This window comes from Perognathus longimembris, chromosome 6 (assembly GCF_023159225.1).
Source record: "Perognathus longimembris pacificus isolate PPM17 chromosome 6, ASM2315922v1, whole genome shotgun sequence".
NCBI classification, from domain to species: domain Eukaryota; kingdom Metazoa; phylum Chordata; class Mammalia; order Rodentia; family Heteromyidae; genus Perognathus; species Perognathus longimembris.
Window position 1 is genome coordinate 1,703,098 of NC_063166.1, and position 13,642 is coordinate 1,716,739.

The 13,642-nt window shown below is 50.8% G+C and overlaps 1 protein-coding gene across 1 annotated transcript in view; it reads left to right on the forward strand.

The window, feature by feature from the left end:
- The window catches only part of Hmgcll1 (3-hydroxymethyl-3-methylglutaryl-CoA lyase like 1), a 52,502-nt gene that overhangs the window by 12,778 nt on the left and 26,082 nt on the right, over positions 1-13,642 (forward strand). The window contains exons 2-3 of the mRNA XM_048347601.1: positions 8,016-8,096; positions 8,333-8,440. The gene's annotated coding sequence lies outside the window, so the exon portion shown is untranslated. The remainder of the gene's footprint in view (positions 1-8,015; positions 8,097-8,332; positions 8,441-13,642) is intronic.

The following is a 13,642-nucleotide window of genomic DNA, read 5'->3' on the forward strand; positions in this document are numbered from 1 at the left end:
TCTTGTGTAACATGGCGGCGTGTCTGCTGGGAAGCAGTTTCTCTGTTTCCTTGTATGCTTTCTCTTCATAACATTATTTCTATGCCCACCTGCCTGAATTAGTTATTGTTCTGATGTCTGTGTGTTTGTGAAACTCGGTCTTTGCACTTTCCTGGACACGGCTGCATGCTGAAACTCACCAAATGAAGGAAACCTGTAAACGACCACCGAGTTCCCCAGGCCCGTGGTTGACGATGCTGGCAATGACTGTGATCTTTTCGGCCTCTGAGGTGAAGTAGCCTCCAATGATCCGCATTCTGGCAGGCATTTGGAAGGGTGGGCTCAAGAATTTTGATATTCTGGCAGTTGTTATCCGTATAGAGACGCAACTCTACCCCCACTCACCCCCACGGGAATCTGCACGCAGATGCACGCATTCCTCCGGACCAGCAGAAAGCCTGTTCTTGAGAAAAGAAAAGGTGTTCAGCGAACCTTCCTCCTGGAGGAGCGTTCTTACTGCATGCATTTCCCATTCAGCCTGTATTTTGAGGACTTGCTTTGGACAAATCATGTACAGATACAGACGCTGTTGTCTTCTCCAGAGTACTGGGGAAGATTTTTGTTAGGTTTTTGAAGCTGTAACATGACATCCTCCATTATATGACTGCGTGGTTAAAAAAATTAACATGTTTCCGAACTCTGGAGAAATCTTTTCAATGTATTCTTTCTGTAAGGGATTTTTGCATGCTGTTTACACACCAGGCTCTGTTCTAAGAGGCAGAGTTGATATTCTAAAAGGGATCTCGGTCTAAGGGAAGAAGCAAGCAAGCATCAGACAAATACGTCGGCACATCGCTTGTAGCGTAGGGTGACAACAGAATCGAGAAGCAGCGTGAAGGTCAAGGGGGAGGGAGAGGGGAGAGGAGTTTGTTCTTGACTGCTTGTGGCTGACTTTGGGAGGGGGCGGTCCTGGAGTTCTGAACTCTGGGCCTGGTGATGGTGGGAATCTGCACGTTACTTGATCACAGAGTCTAGAGATCACAGCCCGGAGGCGTGGCGGAGTGAGTGAGCAGCTGGGGTATAGAAAGGCGAGGGCAGCCAGCGCAGAGCCTCCTCTGCCCAAGGTCAACTCAGCCCTCGTGCTGGGGTCTTCCCTGGCCAGCTGGGTACCCCACAGAGATCTGCGTGGTCAGAGCCAGGAGACTCTGAGTGGAGCTGTGCTTGAGAGCAGGAAGGCCAAGTCCCGAGTGCGAGAAGCGGAACCCAGATCCTGAAGAGGTCACAGGGTTGGCACCGTTCTCTTGCTCCTGAACACAGGGTGCAAATTGGAACTAGCACTGCATTTTATTTGCCCTTGACATCAGCATATTTTCCACAAACACTTTTGCAGCCAGTAAATTGCTGTGACTCCTGTATTAACTGATGGCCTTATCCCGTCCGGTCTTGAATTGGGCTTTTATGTTTCCTCCGGTGGAGGAGAGGGCAGAGGGGCCGTGGGGGGAGGCGGGCGGGGGCGCTCGGAGGTTCAGAGCCAGGTTGATGTGGCCAAGTGGGACCGGCCGGGTGGGGCTGGTGGCGTCAGGCCTGTGGCGGGCGGGAGGTTGGCAAGTCTGGGTTGGCACCACGCCCCTGAAGGGCTTTGAGCTCCTGGCTGAAAGATCTTGAATAATTTCCATGCATTTCTTTGATTGTGGCAAGCACAGCAGAAAGTAATCCACTGTAATACCCACAATGATCTCTTTCACTGAAACATGTAGACCAGTAGGTACATAGCTGACTGGTACACGGAATAACTTTAAGCTGCCATTCTTAAAAAAAAATTTATTTATGTATCATAAACAAACTTTTGGGGTCCTCAAGTGATCTATGCAAAAAGCAAGTGGCAGGAATGGATCAAGCACTAAGTCTTTACTAGGCACCCTGTTCAATTCCTTCCAGTGCCGTTTCATCTGTACAGCGCCGTTCGGGGACTGGCCGCAGTGGTATTCTATTGCGGGGGAGGGAAGCCAAGGCCAGACCGTGTCAGGAAAGGGCTCTGCGACTGAGCCGACCTCGAGTTCTCCACATAGGTGATTTTTTCCCCTTTTATTTGGAAGCAGGGCGCTGGCCCCGCCCATGTTCCTCTTTCTTGGGCTTCCTGAGTACCCTTCGTCTCGTTTTGAACAGAGGAGTAACTCAGTGATGTTTCCCCATATCTGTGTCATCGTTTGCAGTGTGCCCAGGATGTGTGTCTCTGAATTTTTTCATGACCACAATCAACAGCCAACTATAGTAAGAAATTTCCAAGGTTTGCTTCAGTGGTGGCATCAGAAATATAGCTACAAGTGTGGCTCACACTTTATTGTGGAAAAAGTGACTCCTCTGAAACATCCTCTATATCCTCATAAGCTTTCTCTGACCAAGTCAGGCCTGAGTGTGTTTTACCTATGTTAGGTGTCTGGTCAGTGTAAGACAAAGGAAAACAATTGTTTCTGGATATGCTACATATGAGGGACAGAGAAGGGAAAGGAACGTCTCCCGCTATCCCAGAGTGGCCAATCGACGTTGCCCTGGGGGCTGGACTCAGCTGTTAGTGGATCTCTGGAGCTAGCGGATGGGATTCCCTGTGATTGATTGTGGAGGGGGTGCTTGTGCCCAGAAGCTCCATGTGATTGTACCTGGGTTCTTGTGGGGACAGCTTGTGTGTGGCTGTGTGCAGCTGCGGTGACTGTGTGCTCTCTGTGACTGCGTGTGACACTGTGCGTGATTGCTGTGAATACCCTCTGCCTAGAATGGAGGCCTAGGAACGCACCCTACCGAGGCAGGCTCTGTATAGCATCTGTCAGACTTGGAATTCTATACTAAATATTTAAGATTGCTGTGTTTTGTCTGTATATCTGCATTTCAAAGAAGCCCCTCCCACTGAATTACTTCTTTAATTTCCTAATGAACTTCAGGTGGCTTTTCTCTTCCTATGATAAGGACTTTGATTAAGTAATCATCCATATACTGGATCAGTGTGATACTTTGGATAATGTCCAGATCTTTCAAGATGAGGGGAATGTTAATGTAGCCTAGGAGAATCCTACAATTGTCTGCTGCTGTCTATCCCTGATGAAGCCTTCCTTGTGTAAGAGGTCACAGCCAACACACAAGCACAGAAGCTATGTTTGGAGTCAATCTATGGCACCCCATTATTAGTCTTCAAAACCTTCACATCTTTGCTGTTTGCAGTCCGTGTGGGTGATTAAAACAGACCATAATGTGGCATCCACTCTACAGCCTTTTCTTTAGGCCCTCCCTTTCTGCCACGTCACTCCCCCATCCTCTTCCTTTCGGCTGTATCGGATGATGGGAGGGAGGGGGCAGTGTTGGTAGCTTCCTCTTGCCCTCTCCTGCGGTGACAGTTGCATATGAAACGTCCTGGGGCCAACACACAGTAAGGTTTGTTCCACCACCAAGTATGTCTATTCTGGTTCACATTCAGAGTCTGAAATGGGCCACAGGGGAGGAAGGTGGTAGGGCTCCTCCCATCCTCATAATCAACGCGTGTGATCTACCATCTATCTACCTACCTATCTATCTAGTGACTCACGGGGACGGGACAAATGTGTCTGTGTGATCTTACGTTTTTCATCATTGTTGCGGGTCCTGTAATAAGTAGCAGGTGACCCTTGCACACTGTGCTTCGGTTACTACTTCTGATTCATCTCAGTGTTGGGAAAATGATGGATTTCCAGAGTGGATTTGTATTGAGTCGAGATGGACATCCATGTGGGTGCCAGCACTGAAGTCCCGTGAGTGCGTAAGGATGGCGGATGGTCACAGCTTGGAGAACGCTTGCAATCTCCGCCCGAACTTGGGGTGGGCTTTGGGGAAGGAAAGCACTGTGTGTTGTCTGTGTGGCCTCTAAATTGGGAATAAACATAAACAGGGTCCCCGCTTTACCTTCTCAAGAGTAAGGCATGACCTTTATTTACATGTGAATTTTATAAATAATAATTTCAAAGGAAATGCACAAGGAAAGGCAGATCCTTTCCACACTATTCTAACACGCTAAGTGGCATTCACGTCAGGCTGTGCCTTGTGTCGCTTTCCTTTTTCTGTGTGTTGGCTTCTTCTTTTCCTTTTGAAGTCAGTGGTCGGTTGTCCCCTCGCAGAGGTGCAAATGGCTTCGTAGTGCATCACAAACTCACTTCTTACTGGTGAAGAACGTGCTTTGTCTTCTTAGGCTGCCTCAGCATCCGTCCAGCTGTGGGTGTGTCACAGGGGTGTGCCGTGGGCGTGTCACAGAAAGCGTGTCAGGCCCCTGCTCTTTCCTCAGCCCTGTCCTCTGCAGAGGCGCGCAGGGGCCTGCACAGTCGGTGACGACGGTTTGTGTGTTTCTGATGATAAAGGGTTAAACGAGAAGCTCATATCCAAGAAATAACGAAGGGCAGCGCGGGAGGGTCTGCCGCCCCGGTGGAGGGCGCTCTGCGCGCACCGCAGGTGACACGCTGGGGCTGTCATTTGGGGACACCGGACCCGTGATGCCCCGCCAGGAAGCCCACTGTGGGTTCCACAGGAAACGGCCCCGGGTCCTGACGCCGTGCTCCCGCCCGTGGGGCAGCGCCTGCTGTGACCCCCGGGGCTGTTCTCAGGAATTCTGCCCCGAGATGGGGGACCTCAATATCCATTAAGACTTTATTCCCACAAAAAATTTGTTTCTCAAGTGAGTGGAACACACGCAAATACACTGAGGAACTTCTTCTGTCGGTAGTACTGTGCTAGTAGGAAAAGTTAGTACTTGCGGAGTAGATAAAAAGAAACCTTACTTAGCACGGCGAAGTGTTAACCGCGTAAAGCTGCTCAGTATCACTGCCGGGATGCATCTACATTATACACACTCGCGTGCATGCACACACATATACATCATACACACATGTGCATGCACACAATACACATTATACACACATTGTATATCCACGTGTGTGCCCATACGTATGTTATGCACACACATATATACACACAATGTGTTATACATTATGCGCATGTGTGCACATACATTATAAACCCATGTGTGCAGGCACATAATATACATGATACACACACATGCCTACATACACATTGTACATACCACTAGTGTCCCACACCACACCGAACACGCAACAGGATCCACGGTCACAAGCCATCCCTTCATACTCGCTGTTCAGTGCGTTAGAGACGTGACCTCCCCCGCCCCAGCAGCGGGCAGACTTTGAACACTGGGATGTGCACTAGTTGTGGTCAGGGATTTTTGTTTATGTGAGTCACTCCATATACCTAACTGTAATGATGTGTTGGCGGAATGAGAGGTCAGCCTTACTTTTCCTATGAATCGTTCATTCACCGACTCCACCTAAAAAGCATACATCTAGTGTTTATACACTTTGGTAACTCCAGGGTTTCATGAAAGAGAAGGTTAGGGAGGGAGAATTCCTTTGCTTTACTGCAAAGACTTCCATGCAGATATATTTTTAGATACGTCTCTGTAGGGTGCAATCCAATCTTAGCAATGAAGTTACTTATTCCATCCGAAGAGACCCTCAGCGGGTGACAAGTGGATTGTGGGACAAGGACCACGCAGGGACACAAGGACTGGTGGGAAGTCTCACCCAAATGTCGCCCGGGCACAGGCAGGGGTGTGATTTAGAAGTGTGCTCACAGCCTCCTGGCTCTCCAGTGCGGCCCGTGCTAGCTGTGTGCATTGCCAGAGGCCACCGCGCGGTGTACACCCAGACACCAGCACAGCGCATTATCAGCCCGTTGTTCTGGGGGATTCATTCTGCTACTGGATTAAGTGATCTAGAAAGACGAAAGAGAACCAAGAAATGAGTACATGTCTGCTTTAGCTGAAAAGATGACTTTTTTTTCTTTCTGACGGTACTGGGGTTGGAACTCAGGCTGTACCCTGGTGAGGTGGGTGCTCTACCTCTTGGACCACACCACCAGCCTCTTTGCTTTAGTTATGCAGCTAAGGCCTCCCTTTTGCCCAGGCCAGGCTTTGAACGGTGCATCTTCCTGCCTGTGCCTCTTGAGCTGGGGTTCCAGGGGTGAGCCCCATGCGTGGCCTTGCTCATTCTCCTTATGTACCTGGGGATCCAGCGGGCTGTATTAGGGGAACGCTGAGAATGTTCTCCTCGACATGTTGTTATCGCCGTAAAGAACCCTGTGCTCCCTCCTGGGGCGAGTGCTCCCGCGTCCAGGCCGACGCGTGGCCCGTGGCTCTGGCAGCTGTAGTTTGGGGAAGCCTTCGGTGGTAAGGAGAGCATGTGTTGGGGCTGCCTGGCTTTGTTCTTGCTTTGATGTCCGTTTTGCGGGTTTAGGACTGGATGTAATGAGGAGGGGAGTGATCGTCCCCTCTTCGACCCATCTTTCCATTCCATGCTTCCTGGTTATGGCCGTTCACATCATTACCCCTCCGCCATTAGGCTTCGTTTCATGATTGTTAACCAAGCCTGACGGGTCTCTCATCCCTCCCGAGCTAACTTCATGCATCCTGACCCCCACAGGAGGTGCAGGAATGAGGGGTCTGACCCTTCCCCGTTACCTTTTGCTCCTGAAGGGCTCAGTTGCATGGACATGGTGGGTGTCGGGGGCCATCTGGATACTTTCATTGAATTAGCAGAGTGCTGATGAATCCAATCAGAGCTCTGGGCACACACAAGGCCAGGGAACATTTTTCCTCGTCATAAACTCCATCCTGTGCCCAGACCAGCCATTTCCAAAACGCCCACCCATGCGCTTGCTCCGAGAGAGAGATGGTGCAGATGGCCAGCGCCCAGCGTCGAGCGATAAAGACAAAAGGACAGCCTGCGGCAGATGAGGTCAGCCCAACCTGATTACACTCCATGCGCCTGTGCGTCACCACGGGGAAATAACGCTCAAGGGCCGGGCGGAGGCTGGAGCCCGGGACCCCGGGGTTGCTCAAGCCACGCCCCCAGCCCACGAGTGTCTTTTGTTTTTGTGGGGTCTCACTGAGTCGTCCCTGGCTACCCACGGTCTTCCTGCCGCTGCTTCCGTAGACTCCGGGGACTGCAGAAGTGTGCAGCCCCCCTGCCTGGCCCGCTTGCTTCCTAAGGCAGCTCTGCTGGTTTCCATGGTGAGGGGCTCACTTACGTTTTCACCAGCGATACGAGAGGACACCTCTCCCTCCGCAGCTTTCCCTCCTCCTTTTCCTTTGATGGATGCCGCGCTGACGGTGCTGAGATGAAATCTCAGTGTAGTTTGGGTTTACGCTGTCAAGCATTTACAGAGTGTACTTAGTGGCCGCTTGTACTTTTTTCCTTTGCAATGTGTCAATTCAGTGTACTTGCCCATTTATTGATTGGATTATTTCTGTGTGTGTGTGTGTGTGTGTGTGTGTGTGTTTCAAATCCTTACTCTAAATACTCTGGATTTCTTTCCGGACATGAGACAAACAGCTGACAAAAGGTATTTTTTTTATTGGTCGTGGGGCTTGAACTCAGGGTCCGTGTACTGTCGCTGAGCTCTTTTGCTCAAGGCTAGTGCTCTACCACTATGAGCCACAGCGCCACTCCTGGTTTTTGAGTGGTTGATTAGAGATAAGAGTCTCAGGAGGGGACTTTTCTGGCTTCCAATCATGATCCTCTGATCTCAGCCTCTTGAATAGCTGGGATTACAGCTGAGAGCCATCAGTGCCCCAGCAAGGATTTTTTTTTTAATTGAGCAATAACAATAGTATAATTATAGCTTTTCACAGAATTGTTCAACAAACTTTCTCTTAAGATTCTGGGTAGATTACCTAATCCGCAGTTCCATTTTGGGAATTATTCGTTTGTGGGCGTTTTGAATTTTGAATTTTAATCATAAATAGACTGACTCATTCAGTTATAAGACACAAACTCTGCTTGGTGCATGTAACATAAATGGATCCTTGAATTCTTTCCTTACATTGCCTACTTACCGTTTGAACTTTCTGGAGCATGAATTTCGCCAAGTGTAGTTGTTTGATCTTTCAGATGTGCGGTGCTGTTTACCAGTGATCTGTTTTGTTGTCCTCATGTTTTGCGTTACAGGAGTTGTCTCCGTTATCCGGACTCCCTGAACATGTCACAATTGTCGAAGTTGGTCCTAGGGACGGCCTGCAGAATGAAAAGGTAGGCGTATCTTACTTTCACAGAGTGTATTTCAAGTTCCATGTCTAAATACGAATACTTGTTTAGATTTCAAAGACTCATGGATTTGGGTGATTAAAAATAATTGTATCCATTTTCCCACTGCTTCCGGAATTTATAAATTGTATTTGTCTTTCAGCCAGGAAGTCATTTTCGGCTCGCGCTTCAACAGATCTTGTCGGTTTGTTTACAAAAATAACCTTTTTATGTTTTCACAGATCATAGTTCCTACAGATATAAAAATCGAGTTCATCAATCAGCTCTCCCAGAGTGGCTTGCCCGTCATAGAAGTGACCAGCTTCGTGTCTTCAAGATGGGTGCCGCAGGTACTGACCCCGCCCTCCCTGTGCCCTTCACTCAGTCAGAGTCCCTCGGTGTGTCCTGTCACGACGCCCCGTGCTGGTTTTTGGGGGGCACTCCTGTGATGACACCTGCTGCTGGCTCCACGAGGACCCCGGGAATGAGGACCGGGAATCCGCGCGAGCCGTGTCCCGCCGGAGCTCCGTCTTGGTGCTGGGTGAGCGTAGTGGCTCACGGCCGCGGAGGGGGCTGCCCACCCCCCGCCGCCCCCTCCGCGCACAGAGGGCCGTGGGGCGCGTGGCCGGGCGCTCGGCCCACGGAGCCTCCGTGATGGGGAGAGGTGCCCGCGCGGCGGTGCTTTGCTTCTGAACCCGCATGTGTCGGGGTGGGGCGGGCCGCGGCTCTCCTGGGGTATCAGAGGTACATTTGTCGTGGATCTATCTGGAGGTCAGCAAGCCCCTGATGAACAGGCGGGCAGACTCAGTGCCTGGGGGGGGGCGAATCCTAAGTTCTTTAATATTTTCCTTCCTTTCCATCCAACAAAAACAAAACACCAGTGCTCCAGACGTTGGTGTGGTCTCCGAGGCCTTTGCGATTGTCACGCGCGCGAGCTACCACGGAGGGAGGGATGACAGCAGGGTATCGCTTTCCACCTTCGTGATGCTTATGGATCCTAGTGATTTTCTGCGGCTGGGGGAGTAGCAGACTAGCAGGTGTAATGTCATGCTCTGGGTCCGAACACCACAAAAAGTATATACTTCACCCTAGTTTCACTAATATATACTATAATTAAAATATCATAACATATGTATATATACATATATAGCAATATATATGTGTGTGTTAGCACTCTATATTTCCATCCAGTGATGTGGTACTAGTCCTTAAGCATTACACAGATGACTGTGTGACACTGTAGTAAATGCACAGTCAATTATTGTGGAACGAAAAAGACCCACAAAGTATGATTTCCTTTTCCTGGCCTAGGCAAGTGACTTCTTTTGGCTCATCCCTTTGCTCTCATGTAATTGCGGAAGCGCATGTTTCCTTAGACATGCACACGTGACTTGATTTCCCTAGGCGTGTTTCCCTGAGATGTCACGTTGCAAAGCTGTCCGCTGTCGCCACACCCCAGCCGCTCTTCGTTTTAAGGGAGGGGGAGAACTTCCCGCCCGCCCCATCCTCCTGTCTTTCCCCTCGTTCACTCTGTGTTCTTCTCACGACCGAACTGTTGCTGTCAAGAAACCAGCGAGGCTGGCGAAACGGGAACGAGGACCTGTCCCGCTGGTAGCAGTGAAATCGAAGCACTGAAATCATACTCGGGAGAGTAAACTTGTCCGATCATTTGCATGATTATTTTATTTCCCAGTGCTTCTATAAAGTTGCACACGAAATATTCCCTTTCCCTGAAATGGTGCTCAAGGCCTTGCTCTGCTATTGCTGTACAGTAGAAAAAATTGATTAGTTGATTATTCATCAGCCTCATCTACAGTGCACCCATTGACCTTTAAAATAGCATACTGGAATCCTGTCCCGAAGGCCGGAGTTCCTTCCAAGCTGGTGAAGAGAACAGACGGCTGGAACGGCCACGGAGGCAGACCCCAGCGTGAGCAGCGACGGCAGACGGCCTCCCGGCCTTGCTTAGAGAGCGCATGGGACAGGGCTATAAAACGCCGTGATTTACTCTGAGCTCGGCCCCGCGTTGAATTTGGGACTTAACCTGCTGGGATTTAATGAGCTCTTTCTAGGCTCAGAGTATTATCAAATAAGCGACGGAAGTCCCCCGCATAGCTCTGGAGGCTGGATGGCTGGGGCGAGAGGCTTCTGGGTGGGCGCCGTGTCTTCAGGCCCGCGGGGGGCGGGGACCCTTGGGAACCCCGGCAGGACCTCTGCAGCTCTGGGGGCCTGGGGGAGGATGTGCACATCTCCCGTGCTCCTGTGTTCAGGGCCCCCATCCGGGGTGCCTGACTCCTGAGCAGTGCCCGGCAGTGCTGTGCACAGTGCTTATTCCCACACACGTTCCATCTTAAATCATCGCCGGTGACGGATGCTCAACCAGCCCCACGAGCTTCGTGAACCCCCAATGTGGTGTGTAAACCAGGGGACAGTGGGGGGGGGAGACGTCGGAGGGGCGAGTGGAAGCTCCGCAGTGAGACCCTTCCCGCTGCCCTGCGTGCTGTACGCAGAGCCACACGCCCAGAGCAAGGGAGCAGAGGGGGAGCGAGCAGACGCGGCCCCCAGGCGCCCCGGGCCGAGGGGGGGAGAGCTGGGGGGCGGTGGGGGGCGCCGGCCCTCCGCGCCCGCCGGCCCTCCGCGCCCGCCCGCCCCCCCCCCGCGCCTTCCGGCCCTGCGGGCGGCTTGTGCGCCCCGTGTGTGCGCCCCGTCGGTCGTGGGAACGGCTCCCCGCTTGTGCTTGGATTTCTGCTCGTTCGCTTATTTCTTTTTTTAGTATTTGAAAGCTTTTTCCCCCCTCTTTTCAGCTTCCCTCTTACTGTTTTGTTTGGCAGAGGTTTGCTAAGTCAAACAACCGAAAGAAAGGCTCCATGGTAGGCGGGAGCCATAGAAACCGGGGTCCCCCGTGAATCATCGGCGTGGCCACGCATGAGAAAAGACCCGCTGTTAAAAAAACACGCGCTCTGTACAACCCACCCGAATCAAGAGGGAGATTTCCCTCGTGTGACTCGGGGGGGGGGGGGTGGGTGGGAGCACTGGAGCGGGAGCCAGGTCCCCCCCCCCCCGCCCCGGGCGAGTGGTGACCGTGGACGGGCACGGTGACGGGGTTTCTGGGTGACGGCGCTCCCCCTTTGGTCATGTGGTGAAGGCCGTTCGCCCACAGCAGCGACTCAGGCGAAGGCCAGGTCTTCATGGAAGCAAGGCGGCCGTGGTTGGGGTTGTGTGGCGCGCAGGCTGGGTTCAGGCCGCTCCCTTGCTCCTTCACCTCCGCTGTGAGGGTAAAGGGTGGAAGGAGAGTTCATTTATGAAGGTGGAAGGACACGGCCCCGTGCCCCCGTGGCCCCGTGGCTGTTACTCACGATGCCTGAGTGTGTAGCGGCTGCGTGCCCGTTCCCCCGAGTCTCCCTGAGCGTGCCCTCCCGCGGGTAGAGCTGAGGGGCGAGGATCACAGGCGTGAGCCGGCACTCCTCCAGGACGGGGGCGTTCAGGGGCAGAAGACGAAAGGCGCAAGGCACAGCCCGTCGCTTCCGCCGCCCCCCCAAACCCCGCTGTCACCTCTGAAAACACCGAGCCCAGACTTCCGCAGAGACAACCGTGCATTTCATTATGTCTGTGTGTTCCACGTGAGCCACGACACGCTGTTATTTCCATACCCTCCGAGGCCGCATCCCGCGTGTTCAGCCCTGACTGTCTGCGTCTTCACCGTGGGCAGACATCCTTGCACAGCGTTCTGTACCCTAGACGGCACATCACGTCTACAACTTACTTTCATGTCTGACATTATTTAGGTAATGCCACTTGCTTCTGAAGGCATGAATAGGGGAAGGACTTTTGTAGAACCAAAGTCACGGTAGCCCAGAAATAAAAAGTCAAATTTTATTGATATTTTTGTTAGCACCAAACACTATGCATTATTTTAAGTTGCTATATGAAAATGCATCCCAACTATGCAAGATGTTGTCCTCTCCATAGGAGATCATTCATGCATTCTGAATAGAAAGCTACCACTCTCTCTGATGCGGCAGTCCGTTTGAACGCTGTCCTGTATGTGTTGCTTATGAGATGGTAGGTCTGACCGCAGCTCAGTCTCCTTACCTTCTTCTGGTCATGACTGCAAAGAGGCTGTGTAAACACGGCCTGTGTTTTATCCCATGATTAACTTAAAGGGCAACAAATTGTTCCTTTGTAAAAATGTATCATTGTTCTTGTTACCAATTAGGACAAGCCATCTCCCCAAGTACACCCACCAATTGTTAAATATTTGTTTCTCTCAGAAAAGAAAATGGAAATATGAACAGAAATTTGGAGGGAAAGGCAGAAGGATAGTAAACAGTACTTTTTGAAAAATTAATCTGCAGTCAGGAATTGGAGAGAGGAGGATCAAGGTTTTGAGGCCAGCCTGGGTTATGCAAGATTATGTCTTAGGAAGGAAGGAAAGAAGAAGAGGGAGGAAGGGGGGAGGGAGGAAGGGAGGGAGGGAGGGGAGGGAGGGAGGGAAGGAAGGAAGGAAGGAAGGAAGGAAGGAAGGAAGGAAGGACGGACCTGTAATGAAGCTGGAAAACCACATGTTTTGCTGATATTGTTTGGTATCACTCAGAAATCAACAATGCCTTCTCTAGCTAAGAGTTCCTTCTGGTGCATCTAAGTGAAAGCAAAGCTTACACTTGTAATAATGCCAGAGATTTTAATGGATTGATTTCCTTATTTTTCAAGAAGAAGGTATAATACAATTTTATTTTGGCCTCACCTCATTAGGCTATGTAAAGTATTATACTAAAGATTTATTATGTTCAACATCTGCTTGCCTGCCTGTCTGCCTGCCTCCCTGCCTCTTTCCTTCCTTCCTTCCTTCCTTCCTCCCTCCCTCCCTCCCTCCCTCCTTCCCTCCCTCTCTCCCTCCTTCCATCCCTCCTTCCGTCCCTCTCTCTTACTTTTACTTTCATTCATTCTTTCTTTTTCTCTCTCTTTCTTTCTTTCTCTGTATTTCTCTCCCTTCCATCCTTCCTTCATTCCTTTCTTTCTTTTTCCCTCCCTCCCTCCCTCCCTCCCTCCCTCCCTCCCTCCCTCCCTCCCTCCCTCCCCCCTTCCTCCCTTCCACCTCATCCTTCTGGGTACTGGAATTACAAGTGTGTATTGTGACAATTGACTGATAATTAGTTGATTTGATCAATTACATTTTGACAAACAAATTGGGTTTTCTTCATTCTTAAGTTTATAAAAGTAACCAAAGTCACATGTAACAAAACATTTCCCCGTCTTTCCATCCGTCTACCATGTTTGTCAAGCATTCGATGCATGTTCCCATGGAAAAAGGAAAGGCAGGTCCATTCTGATGAATTCAAACCCCGCTTTTGGGGGAAGCCAGGGGAAAGCAAGGGAGGGGCAGCGCTGTCAAAACAAAGAGAAGAAATGCATTCACCACCTGACTTCTGACATGGTGACCCCGCTTCACAACCCCTTAATAATAGCAATAAAATTGTTTTTAGAGACACGACAATGTCACTTTGGCATTTGATTAACTACGTTTTAAATTTGGCTTTGCAGAATTACCTGAG